This window comes from Aethalodelphis obliquidens, unplaced genomic scaffold, assembly GCF_003676395.1.
Source record: "Aethalodelphis obliquidens isolate GAN/ISIS:26980383/991018 unplaced genomic scaffold, ASM367639v1 scaffold85, whole genome shotgun sequence".
Classification (NCBI taxonomy): Eukaryota; Metazoa; Chordata; class Mammalia; order Artiodactyla; family Delphinidae; genus Aethalodelphis; species Aethalodelphis obliquidens.
In genome coordinates this window covers 1,394,069-1,407,669 of record NW_020838029.1, presented here as the reverse complement: position 1 = coordinate 1,407,669, position 13,601 = coordinate 1,394,069, and positions in this window count along the sequence as shown.

Genomic DNA, 13,601 nt, shown 5'->3' with positions numbered 1-13,601 from the left:
GTGTGCCCACAAAAGGCAGAGCACCACCTAAGTGAGCTCCAGAGATGGGCGTGAGCAGTGGCTATTATCTCGGACCCCAGAGACGGGCATGAACCACTAATGCTGCCACTGCTGCCACCAGGAATCCTGTCTGCAAGTGCAGGTCACTGCACAAACACACCGAGGAGCCTGTGCAGCACACCACTGCCAGGGTCCAGTGATCCGGGGACAACTTCCCTGGGAGAACACATTGTGGGCCTCAGGTTGTTGCAATGTCACGCTGGCTGCTGCTGCCACAGGATCACCCTGCATTCCAATTATGACTACCCAACCACTCCCTCTCTCCAGCCTCAGTGAGCAAGAGGGCCTTAATCAGCTACTGCTTTAATCCCCTCTTGTGAGAGCAGGTGAACAGACACCTGAGGGGGGCCTACATGCAGAGCCTCTGCTGTTGCAGGGTCGCCCTGCATTCCAATTATGACTACTGAACCCCTCCATCTCCCCAGCCTGAGAGAGCAACAGACACTTAATCAGCCTCTGCTTTAAACCCTTCCTGTCTGGGTGGGGAACAGACGCCTGAGGGTGACCTATATGCAGAAGCGGGGCCAAAACCAAAGCTGAGCCCCAGGAACAGTGCAAACAAAGAAAGGAAAGGGAAATTTCTCTGTGCACCTTCAGGAGCAGCAGATTAAATCTCCACAATCAACTTGATGTTCCCTGCATCAGTGGAATTACTGAATACACAACGAATGTTCCAAAAATTGAGGAGGTGGACTTTGGGAGCAACTGTAGACTTGGAATATTCTTTCTGCATCTGATATGTTTCTGCTTTTAAGTTTATCTTAGTTTAGATTTTAGTGCTTGTTATCATTGTTGGATTTGTTTATTGGCTTGGTTGACCACTTCCTTTTAAATTTATTTTTATATTTTTAAATTTTTATTATTTTCTTTTTTTCTCTTTTTATGAGTGTGTATGTGTATGTTACTTTGTGTGATTTTGTCTGTTTAGGTTTGCTTTTACCATTTGTCCTATGGTTCTGTCTGTTCATTTTGTTTGTTTTCTTTGTTTTTCTTTTTATGAGTGTGTGTGTTTCTTTGTGTGATTTTGTCTGTTTACTTTTGCTTTTACCATTTGGTTTGGGGTTATATCTGTTCTATTTTTTTTCTTTTTCTTCTTGTTTTTTTTCCCTTTGTTTCTTCTGAACCATGTGGCTGGCAGGGTTGTGGTGCTCCAGCCAGGTGTTGGACCTGAGCATCTGAGGTAGAAGAGCAGAGTCCAAAACACTGGACCACCAGAGACCTCCCAGTTCTACATAATATCACTTGGTGAGAGATCTCCCAGAGATCTTCATCTCAACACTAAGACCCAGCTCCACCTAACGGCCAGGAAGATCCAGTGCTGGATGCCCAATGCCAAACAACTAGCAACAGAGGAATAAAACCCTACCCATTAGCAGAGAGTCTGCCTACAATGATACTACATTCACAGACACCCCAAAACACACAAGCAGACATGGCCCTGCCCACCAGAAGTACAAGATCCATCCCCACCGACCAGAGAACAGGCACAAGTCCCCTCCACAAGGAAGCCTAAACAACCAATGAAACAACCTCATTCACTAGGGACAGACACAAAAATAACAGGAGCTTTAAACTGGCAGCCTGTAAAAAGGAAACCCCAAACAGTAAGTTAAACAAAATGAGAAGACAGAGATATATGCAGCAGATGAAGAAGCAAGGTAAAAACCTACCAGACCAAAAATTTGAAGAGGAAATATGTAAATTACCCGAAAAAGAATTCAGAGTAATGATAGTAAAGATGATATAAAATCTCGGAAATAAAATGGAGAAAATATGACAAACGTTTAACAAAGACCTAGAGGAACTAAATAGCAAACAAACAAAGGTGTACAACACAATAAATCAAATTAAAAATACTCTAGAAGGAATCAATAGTAGAATAACTAAGGAAGAAAAATGGATAAGTGACTTGGAAGATAAAAGAATGGAAACAACTGCCACAGAGTAGAATAAAGAAAAAAGAATGAAAATAATTGAGGACAGTTTCAGAGACTGGGACAAGATTAAATGCAATAACTTTCTAAGTATACGTGTCCCAGAAGAAGAAGAGAAAAAAGAAGGGTCTGAGAAAATATTTGAAGAGATTATAGTCCAAAAATTCCCTATCATGGTAAAGGGAATAGTCAATCAAGTCAAGGAAGCACAGAGAGTCCCATATAAGATAAATAAAAGGACAAACAAGACAACACATATTAATCAAACCATTAAAAATTAAATACAAAGAATACATACTATAAGCAAGGGAAAAACAACAAATAACACACAAGTGAATCCCCATAAGGTTCACAGCTGATTTTTCAGCAGAAACTCTGCAAGCCAGAAGGCAGTGGCAGGAAATATTTAAAGTGATGAAAGGGAGAAAACTACAACCAAGATTACTCTACCCAGCAAGGATCTCATTCAGATTCGAGGGAGAAATTAAAACCTTTACAGACAAGCAAAGGATAAGAGAATTCAGCACCACAAAACGAGCTTTACAAGAAATGCTAAAGGAACTTCTCTAGGCAGGAAACACAAGAGAAGGAAAAGACTTACCATAACAAACCCAAAACAATTAAGACAATGGTAATAGGAACATACATATTGATAATTACCTTAAATAAAAATGGAATAAATACTCTGACCAAAAGACACAGACTGGCTGAATGGGTACAAAAAAAGGATGCATTTATATGCTGTCTAAAAGAGACCCACTTCAGACCTACGGACACATACAGACTGAAAGTGAGGGGATGGAAAAGAGATATTCCATGCAAATGGAAATCAAAAGAAAGCTCATGTAGCAATACTCGTATCAGACAACATAGACTTTAAAAATAAAGAATATTACAAGAGACAAAGAAGGACATGACATAATGATCAAGGGATCAATCCAAGAAGACATAACAATTACAAATATTTATGCATCCAACATAGGACCACCACAATACATAAGGCAAATGCTAACAGACATAAAGGGGAAATCAACAGTAACACAATAATAGTAGGGAATTTTAACACCACACTTTCACCAATGGACAGATCATCCAAAATGAAAATAAATAATGAAACACAAGCTTTAAAAGACACATTAGACTAGATGGACTTAATTGATATATATGACATTCCATCCAAAAACAACAGACTACACTTTCTACTCAAGTGCTCATGGAACATTCTCCAGGACAGATCATACCTTGGATCAAAAAATAAAGCCTTGGTAAAATTAAGAAAAGAGAAATCATAACAAGTATCATTTCTGACCACAACACTATGAGACTAAGTATCAATCACAGGAAAAAAACGTAAAATATACAAACACATGGAGGCTAAACAATACACTACTAAATAACCAAGAGATAACTGAATAATTCAAAGAGGAAATTAAAAAATACCTAGAAATTGATGACAATGAAAAAGCCAATGGGATGCAGCAAAAGCAGTTCTAAGAGGGAAGTTTACAGCAATACAATCCTACCTCAAGGAACCAGAAAAATCTCAAATAAACAACATATGCTTACACCTAAAGCAATTACAGAAAGAAGAACAAAATAAACCCCCAAAGTTAACAGAAGGAAAGAAATCATAAATATCAGATCAGAATTAAATGAAAAAGAAGGAAACATTAGCTAAGATCAATAAAAATAGGGCTTTCCTTGTGGCACAGTGGTTAAGAATCCACCTGCCAATGCAGGGAACACAGGTTTGAGCCCTGGTCTGGGAAGATCCCACATGCCACAGAGAAACTAAGCCCATGCACCACAACTACTGAGCCTGCACTCTAGAGCCTGTGAGCCACAGCTACTGAGCCTGCACACCAAAACTACTGATTCCCATGCACCTAGAACCTGTGCTCCGCAACAAGAGAAGCCACTGCAATGAGAAGCTGGTGCACCGCAATGAAGAGTAGGTCCCCGCTCGCTGCAACTAGAGAAAGCCCACATGCAGCAACGAAGACACAACACAGACAAAAATAAATAAATAAAATAAATTTAAATAAATAAATAAAATAAAAGCTGGTTCTTTCAGAAGATAAACAAAATTGATAAACCATTAGCCAGACTCATCAAGAAAAAAAGAAAAAAGGGAGAAGACTCAAATCAACAGAATTAGAAATGTAAAATGAGAAGTAACAACTGACACTGCAGAAATACAAATGATAATGAGAGACTAATACAAGCAACATATGGTCAATAAAATGGACAACCTGGAAGAAATGAACAAATCCTTAGAAAAGTACAATCTTCCAAGACTGAACCAGGAAGAAATAGAAAATATGATCAGACCAATGACAAGCACTGAAATTGAAACTGTGATTTAAAATCTTCCAACAAACAAAAGCTCAGGGACAGAGGGCTACACAGCGAAATTCTATCAAACATTTAGAGAAGAGGTAAGACACATTCTTCTAAAACTCTTCCAAAATAAACAGAGGGAGGAACACTAACAAACTCATTTGATGAGGCCAGCATCAACCTGATATCAAAACTAAACAAAGAGGTAAAAAAAGAAGAAAATTAAAGGCCAGTATCACAAATGAACATAGAAGCAAAAATCCTCAACAAAATACTAACAAACAGAATTCAACAGCACCTTAAAAGGATCATACACCATGAACTAGTGAGGTTTATCCCAGGAATGCGAGGATTATTCAATATATGCAAATCAATCTATGTGATACACCATATGAACAAACTGAAGGATAAAACACATGAAAATCTCAATATATGAAGAAAAAGATTTTGAAAAATTCAAAACCCATTTGTGATGAAAACATTCCAGAAAGTAAGCATAGAGGTAATCTACCTCAACATAATAAAGGTCCTATATGACTAACCCACAGCGAACATCATTCTCAATGGTGAAAACATGGAATCATTTCCACTAAGATCAGGAAAAAGACAAGGTTGCCCACTCTCACCACTCTTTTTTTTTTTCATTTTAACATCTTTATTGGAGTATAATTGCTTTACAATGGTATGTTAGTTTCAGCTTCACAACAAAATGAATCAGTTATATATATACATATGTTCCCATATCTCTTCCCTCTTGCGTCTCCCTCCCTCCCACCCTCCCTATCGCACCCCTCCAGGCGGTCACAAAGCACCGAGCTGATCTCCCTGTGCTATGCGGCTGCTTCCCACTAGCTAACTACCTTACGTATGTTACTGTATATATGTCCATGCCTCTCTCTCGCTTTCTCACAGTTTACCCTTCTCCCTCCCCATATCCTCAAGTCCATTCTCTAGTAAGTCTGTGTCTTTATTCCTGTTTCACCACTAGGTTTTTCATGACTTTTTTTTCTTAAATTCCATACATATGTGTTAGCATATGGTATTTGTCTCTCTCTTTCTGACTTACTTCACTCTGTATGACAAACTCTAGGTCTATCCACCTCATTACAAATAGCTCAATTTCATTTCTTTTTATGGCTGAGTAATATTCCATTGTATATATGTGCCACATCTTCTTATCCATTCATCCGATGATGGACACTTAGGTTGCTTCCATCTCCGGTATATTGTAAATAGAGCTGCAATGAATATTGTGGTACATGACTCTTTTTGAATTATGGTTTTCTCAGGGTATATGCCCAGTAGTGGGATTGCTGGGTCATATGGTAGTTCTATTTGTAGTTTTTTAAGGAACCTCCATACTGTTCTCCACAGTGGCTGCATCAATTTAAATTCCCACCAACAGTGTAAGAGGGTTCCCTTTTCTCCACACCCTCTCCAGCATTTATTGTCTCTAGATATTTTGAAGATGGCCATTCTGACTGGTGTGAGATGATATCTCATTGTAGTTTTGATTTGCATTTCTCTAATGGTTAGTGATGTTGAGCATTGTTTCATGTGTTTGTTGGCAGTCTGTATATCTTCTTTGGAGAAATGTCTATTTAGGTCTTCTGCCCATTTTTGGATTGGGTTATTTGTTTTTTACTTATTAAGCTGCATGAGCTGCTTATAAATTTTGGAGATTAATCCTTTGTCAGTTGCTTCAGTTGCAAATATTTTCTCCCATTCAGAGGGTTGTGCTTTGGTCTTGTTTATGGTTTCCTTTGCTGCGCAAAAGCTTTTAAGTTTCATTAGGTCCCATTAGTTTATTTTTGTTTTTATTTCCATTTCTCTAGGAGGTGGGTCAAAAAGGACCTTGTTGTGATTTATGTCATAGAGTGTCCTGCCTATGTTTTCCTCTAAGAGTTTCATAGTTTCTGGCCTTACATTTAGGTCTTTAATCCATTTTGAGCTTATTTTTGTGTATGGTGTTAGGGAGTGATCTAATCTCATACTTTTACATGTAGCTGTCCAGTTTTCCCAGCACCACTTATTGAAGAGGCTGTCATTTCTCCACTATACATTCCTGCCTCCTTTATCAAAGATAAGGTGACTATATGTGCGTGGGTTTATCTCTGGTCTTTCCATCCTGTTCCATTGATCTATATTTCTGTTTTTGTGCCAGTACCATACTGTCTTCATTACTGTAGCTTTGTAGTATAGTCTGAAGTCAGGAAGCCTGATTCCTCCAGCTCCATTTTGCATTCTCAAGACTGCTTTGGCTATTCGGGGTCTTTTGTGTTTCCATATAAATTGTGAAATTTATTGTTCTAGTTATGTGCAAAATGCCAGTGGTAGTTTGATAGGGATTGCATTGAATCTGTAGATTGCTTTGGGTAGTAGAATCATTTTCACAATGTTGATTCTCCCAATCAAAGAACATGGTATATCTCTCCATCCATTTGTATCATCTTTAATTTCTTTCATCAATGTCTTATAATTTTCTGCATACAGGTCTTTTGTCTCCATAGGTAGGTTTATTCCTAGATATTTTATTCTTTTTGTTGCAATGGTAAATGGGAGTGTTTTCTTGATTTCACTTTCAGATTTTTCATCATTAGTATATAGGAATGCCAGAGATTTCTGTGCATTAATTTTGTATCCTGCTACTTTCCCAAATTCATTGATTAGCTCTAGTAGTTTTCTGGTATCATCTTTAGGATTCTCTATGTATAGTATCATGTCATCTGCAAACAGTGACAACTTTACTTCTTCTTTTCTGATTTGGATTCCTTTTATTTCCTTTTCCTCTGATTGCTGTAGCTAAAACTTCCAAAACTATGTTGAATAAGAGTGGTGAGAGTGGGCAACTTTGTCTTGTTCCTGATCTTAGTGGAAATGCTTACAGTTTTTCACCATTGAGGACAATGTTGGCTGTGGATTTGTCATATATGGTCTTTATTATGTTGAGGAAAGTTCCCTGTATGCCTACTTTCTGCAGGGTTTTTATCATAAATGGGTGTTGAATTTGTCAAAAGCTTTCTCTGCATCTAAGGTTTTTCTCCTTCAATGTTAATATGGTGTATCCCGTTGATTGATTTGCGTATATTGAAGAATCCTTGCATTCCTGGAATAAACCCCACTTGGTCATGATGTATGATCCGTTTAATGAGCTGTTGGATTCTGTTTGCCAGCATTTTGTTGAGGATTTTTGCATCTATGTTCATCAGTGATATTGGCCTGTAGTTTTCTTTCTTTGTGACATCCTTGTCTGGTTTTGGTATCAGGGTGATGGTGGCCTCGTAGAATGAGTTGGGGAGTGTTCCTCCCTCTGCTATATTTTGGAAAAGTTTGAGAAGGATAGGTGATAGCTCTTCTCTAAATGTTTGATAGAATTCGCCTATGAAGTCATCTTGTCCTGAGCTTTTGCTTGTTGGAAGATTTTTAATCACAGTTTCAATTTCAGTGCTTGTGATTCATCTGTTCATATTTTCTATTTCTTCCTGATTCAGTCTTGGCAGGTTGTGCCTTTCTAAGAATTTGTCCATTTCTTCCAGGTTGTCCATTTTATTGGCATAGAGTTGCTTGTAGTAATCTCTCATGTTGTTTTGTATTTCTGCAGTTTCAGTTGTTACTTCTCCTTTTTCATTTCTAATTCTATTGATTTCAGTCTTCTCTCTTTTTTTCTTGATGAGTCTGGCTAATGGCTTATCAATTTTGTTTATCCTTTCAAAGAACCAGCTTTTAGTTTTATTGATCTTTGCTATCGTTTCCTTCATTTCTTTTTCATTTATTTCTGATCTGATTTTTATGATTTCTTTCCTTCTGCTACCTTTGTGATTTTTTTGTTCTTCTTTCTCTAATTGCTTTAGATGCAAGGTTAGGTTGTTTATTCGAGATGTTTCCTGTTTCTTAAGGTAGGATTGTATTGCTATAAACTTCCCTCTTAGAACTGCTTTTGCTGCATCCCAAAGATTTTGAGTCATCGTGTCTCCATTGTCATTTGTTTCTAGGTATTTTTTGATTTCCTCTTTGATTTCTTCAGTGATCACTTCATTATTAAGTAGTGTATTGTTTAGCACCCATGTGTTTGTATTTTTTACAGATCTTTTCCTGTAATTGGTATCTAGTCTCATAGCATTGTGGTTGGAAAAGATACTTGATACAATTTCAATTTTCTTAAATTTACCAAGGCTTGATTTGTGACCCTAGATATGATCTGTCCTGGAGAATGTTCCATGAGCACTTGAGAAAAATGTGTATTCTGTTGTTTTTGGATGGAGTGTCCTATAAATATCAATTAAGTCCCTCTTGTTTAATGTATCATTTAAAACTTGTGTTTCCTTATTTATTTTCATTTTGGATGATCTGTCCATGGGTGAAAGTAGGGTGTTAAAGTTCCCTACTATGAATGTGTTACTGTCGATTTCCCCTTTTATTGCTGTTAGTATTTGCCTTATGTATTGAGGTGCTCCTATGTTGGGTGCATAAATATTTACACTTGTTATATCTTCCTCTTGGATCGATCCCTTGATCATTATGTAGTGTCCTTCTTTGTCTCTTGTAATACTCTTTATTTTAAAGTCTATTTTGTCTGATATGAGAATTGCTACTCCAGCTTTCTTTTGGTTTCCATTTGCATGAAACACCTTTATCCATCACCTTACTTTCAGTCTGTATGTGTCTCTAGGTCTGAAGTGGGTCTCTTGTAGACAGCAAACATATGCGTCTTGTTTTTGTATCCATTCAGCCAATCTGTGTCTTTTGGTGGGAGCATTTAGTCCATTTACATTTAAGGTAATTATCGATATTTATGTTCCCATTCCCATTTTCTTAATTGTTTTGGGTTCGTTATTGTAGGTCTTTTCCTTCTCTTGTGTTTCTTGCCTAGAGGATTTCCTTTAGCAGTTGTTGTAGAGCTGGTTTAGTGGTGCTGAACTCTCTCAGCTTTTGCTTGTCTGTAAAGGTTTTAATTTCTCCATCAAATCTGAATGAGATCCTTGCTGGGTAGAGTAATCTTGGTTGCAGATTTTTCTCCTTCATCACTTTCAATATGTCCTGCCAGTCCCTTCTGGCTTGCAGAGTTTCTGCTGAAAGATCAGCTGTTAACCTTATAGGGATTCCCTTGTGTGTTATTTGTTGTTTTTCCCTTGCTGCTTTTAATATGCTTTCTTTGTATTTCATTTTTGACAGTTTGATTAATATGTGTTTTGGCGTATTTCTTCTTGGATTTATCCTGTATGGGACTCTCTGTGTTTCCTGGATTTGATTAACTATTTCTTTCCCATATTAGGGAAGTTTTCAACTATAATCTCTTCAAATATTTTCTCAGTCCCTTTCTTTTTCTCTTCTTCTTTTGGAACCCCTATAATTCGAATGTTGGTGCGTTTACTGTTGTCCCAGAGGTCTCTCAGACTGTCCTCAGTTCTTTTCGTTCTTTTTTCTTTATTCTGCTCTGCAGTAGTTATTTCCACTATTTTATCTTCCAGGTCACTTATCCGTTCTTCTGCCTCAGTTATTCTGCTATTGTTCCCATCTAGAGTATTTTTCATTTCATTTATTTTGTTGTTCATCATTGTTTGTTTCATCTTTATTTCTTCTAGGTCCTTGTTAAATGTTTCTTGCATTTTGTCTATTCTATTTCCAAGATTTTGGATCATCTTTACGATAATTATTCTGAATTCTTTTTCAAGTAGACTGCCTATTTCCTCTTCATTTGTTAGTTCTGGTGGGTTTTTATCTTGCTCCTTCATCTGCTGTGTGTTTTTCTGTCTTTTCATTTTGCTTATCTTACTGTGTTTGGGGTCTCCTTTTTGGAGGCTGAAGGTTCGTAGTTCCTGTTGTTTTTAGTGTCTGTCCCCAGTGGCTAAGGTTGGTTCAGTGGGTTGTGTAGGCTTCCTGGTGGAGGGGACTAGTGCCTGTGTTCTGGTGGATGAGCCTGGATTTTGTCTCTGTAGTGGGCAGGTTCACGTCTGGTGGTGTGTTTTGGGGTGTCTGTAGACTTATTATGATTTGGGGCAGCCTCTCTGTTAATGGGTGGGGTTGTGTTACTGTCTTGCTAGTTGTTTGGCATAGGGTGTCCAGCACTGTAGCTTGCTGGTCATTGAGTGAAGCTGGGTGCTGGAGTTGAGATGGAAATCTCTGGGAGATTGTCGCCATTTGCTATTATGTGCAGCTGGGGGGCCTCTTGTGGACCAGTGTCCTGAAGTTGGCTCTCCCACGTCAGAGGCACAGCACTAACTCCTGGCTGCAGCACCAAGAGCCTTTAATCCACACGGCTCCTTAATTTGGGATGATTCGTTGTCTATTCATTTATTCCACAGATGCAGGGTACATCAAGTTGATTGTGGAGCTTTAATCCACTGCTTCTGCGGCTGCTGGGAGAGACTTACCTTTCTCTTCTTTGTTCTCACAGCTCCCGTGGGCTCAGCTTTGGATTTGGCCCCGCCTCTGCATGTAGGTTGCCGGAGGGCATCTGTTCTTTGCTCAGACAGGACGGGGTTAAAGGAGCCGCTAATTCGGGGGCTCTGTCTCACTCGGGCCGGGGGTAGGGTGGATCACGGAGTGCAGGGCGACCCTGCGGCGGCAGAGGCCGGAGTGACGTTGTGCCAGCCTGAGGCACACCGTGCGTTCTCCTGGGGGAGTTGTCCCTGGATTCCGGGACCCTGGCAGTGGCGGGCTGCACAGGCTCCCCGGAAGGGTGGTGTGGATAGTGACCTGTGTTCGCACACAGGCTTCTTGGTGGCGGCAGCAGCGGCCTTAGTGTCTCACGTCTGTACCTGGGGTCTGCACTTTCAGCCGCAGCCTGCGCCTGTCTCTGGAGCTTCTTTAAGCAGCATTCTTAATCCCCTCTCCTCACGCACCAGGAAATAAAGAGGGAAGAAAAGTCTCTTGCCTCTTTGGCAGGTCCAGACTTTTCCCCGGATTCCCTCCTGGCTAGCCGCGGTGCACTAACACCCTGCAGGCTGTGTTCACGCCGCCAACAGCAGTCCTCTCCTGGTGCTTCGACTGAAGCCTGAGCCTCAGCTCCCAGCCTCGCCTGCCCCAGCGGGTGAGCAGACAAGCCTCTCGGCTGGTGAGTGGCGGTCAGCCCTGATTCTCTATGCTGGAATCTCTCCACTTTGCCCTCCGCACCCCTGTTGCTGTGCTCTCCTCCGCGGCTCTGAAGCTCCCCCCCTCCACCACCTGCAGTCTCCGCCCACGAGGGGGCTTCCTAGTGTGTGGACACTTCTTCTCCTTCACAGCTCCCTCCCGCTGGTGCAGGACCTGTCCCTATCCTTTTGTCTCTGTTTATTTTTTTCTTTTGCCCTACCCAGGTACGTGGGGGGTTTCTTGCATTTTGGGAGGTCTGAGGTCTTCTGCCAGCGTTCAGTAGGTGTTCTGTAGGAATTGTTCCACGTGTAGATGTATTTCTGGTGTATCTGTGGGGAGGAAGGTAATCTCCACTTCTTACTCTTCTGCCATCTTCCCGGAAGTCTCACCACTCTTATTCAACATAGTTTTGGAAGTTTTAGCCACTTCAATCAGAGAAGAAAAAGAAACAAAATGAATCCAAAACAGAAAAGAAGAAGTAAAACTGTCACTGTTTGTAGACGACATGATTCTATACATAGAATATCCTAAAGAAGCCACCAGAAAACCACAAGAGCTAATCAATTAATTTGGTAAAGTAGCAGGATACAAAATTAATGTACAGAAATCTCCTGCATTTCTATACATTAACAATGAAAAATATGAAAGAGGAATTAAAGAAGCACTTCCATTTACCATAGCAACAGAAAGAATTAAATACCTAGGAATAAACCTTCCTAAGGAGACAAAAGACCTGTATGCAGAAAACTATGACACTGATGAAAGAAAATAAAGATGATACAAAAAGATGGAGAGATATACCATTTTCTAGGATTGGAAGAATGAATATTGTGAAAATGACTATACTACCGAAAGGTATCCACAGATTGAATGCAATCCCTATCAAACTACCAATGACATTTTTCACAGAACTAGAACAAAAGAATTCACAATTTATATGGAAACACAAAAGACCCCGAATAGCCAAAGCAATCTCTAGAAAGAAAAATGGAGCTGGAGGAATCAGGCTCCCTGACTTCAGGCTATACTACAAAGCTACAGTAATCAAGACAGTATGGTACTGTTAAAAAAAAAACAGAATTATAGATCAATGGAACAGGATAGAAAGCCCAGAGATAAACCCATGAACATATGGTCACCTTATCTTTGACAAAGGAGGCAAGAATATACAATGGAGAAAAGACAGCCTCTTCAATAAGTGGTGCTGGGAAAACTGGGCAGCTACGTGTAAAAGAATGAAATTAGAACACTCCCTAACACCATACACAAAAATAAACTCAAAATGGATTAAATACCTAAATATAAGGCCAGACACTATAAATCTCTTAGAGGAAAACATAGGCAGAACACTCAATGACATAAATCAGAGCAAGATCCTTTTTGACCCACCTCCTAGAGAAATGGAAATAAAAACAAATATAAACAAATGGGACCGAATAAAACCTAAAGGATTTTGCATTGCAAAGGAAACCATAAACAAGACAAAAATACAACCCTCAGAAAGGGAGACAATATTTTCAAATGAAGCAACTGATAGAGGATTAATCCCCCAAGTATACAAGCAGCTCATGCAGCTCAATATCACAATAACAACAACCTAATCAAAAACGTGCAGAAGACCTAAATAGACATTTCTCCAAAGAAGATATACAGACAGCCATCAAACACATTAAAGGATATTCAACATCATTAATCATTAGAGAAATGTAAATCAAAACCATAATGAGGTAGCACATCACACTGTTCAAAATGGCCATCATCAATAAATCTACAAACAATAAATGCTGGACAGGGTGTGGAGCAAATGGGACCCTCTTGCACTGTTGGTGGGAATGTAAATTGATACAGCCACTATGGAGAACTGTATGCAGTTTCCTTAAAAAACTAAAAAGAACCACCATATGATGCAGCAATCCCTCTACTGGGCATACACCCTGAGAAAACCATAATTCAAAAAGAGTCATGTACCACAATATTCACTGCAGCACTATTTACAGTTATCAGGCCATGGAAGCAATGTAAGTGTCCATCGACACATGAATGGAAAAAGAAAGATGTGGCACATATATAAAATGGAATATTACTCAGCCATAAAATGAAATGAAATTGAGTTATTGGTAGTGAGGTGTATGGACCTAGAGTCTCTCAGATAGAGTGAAGTGAGTCAGAAAGAGAAAAACAAATACTATATGCTAA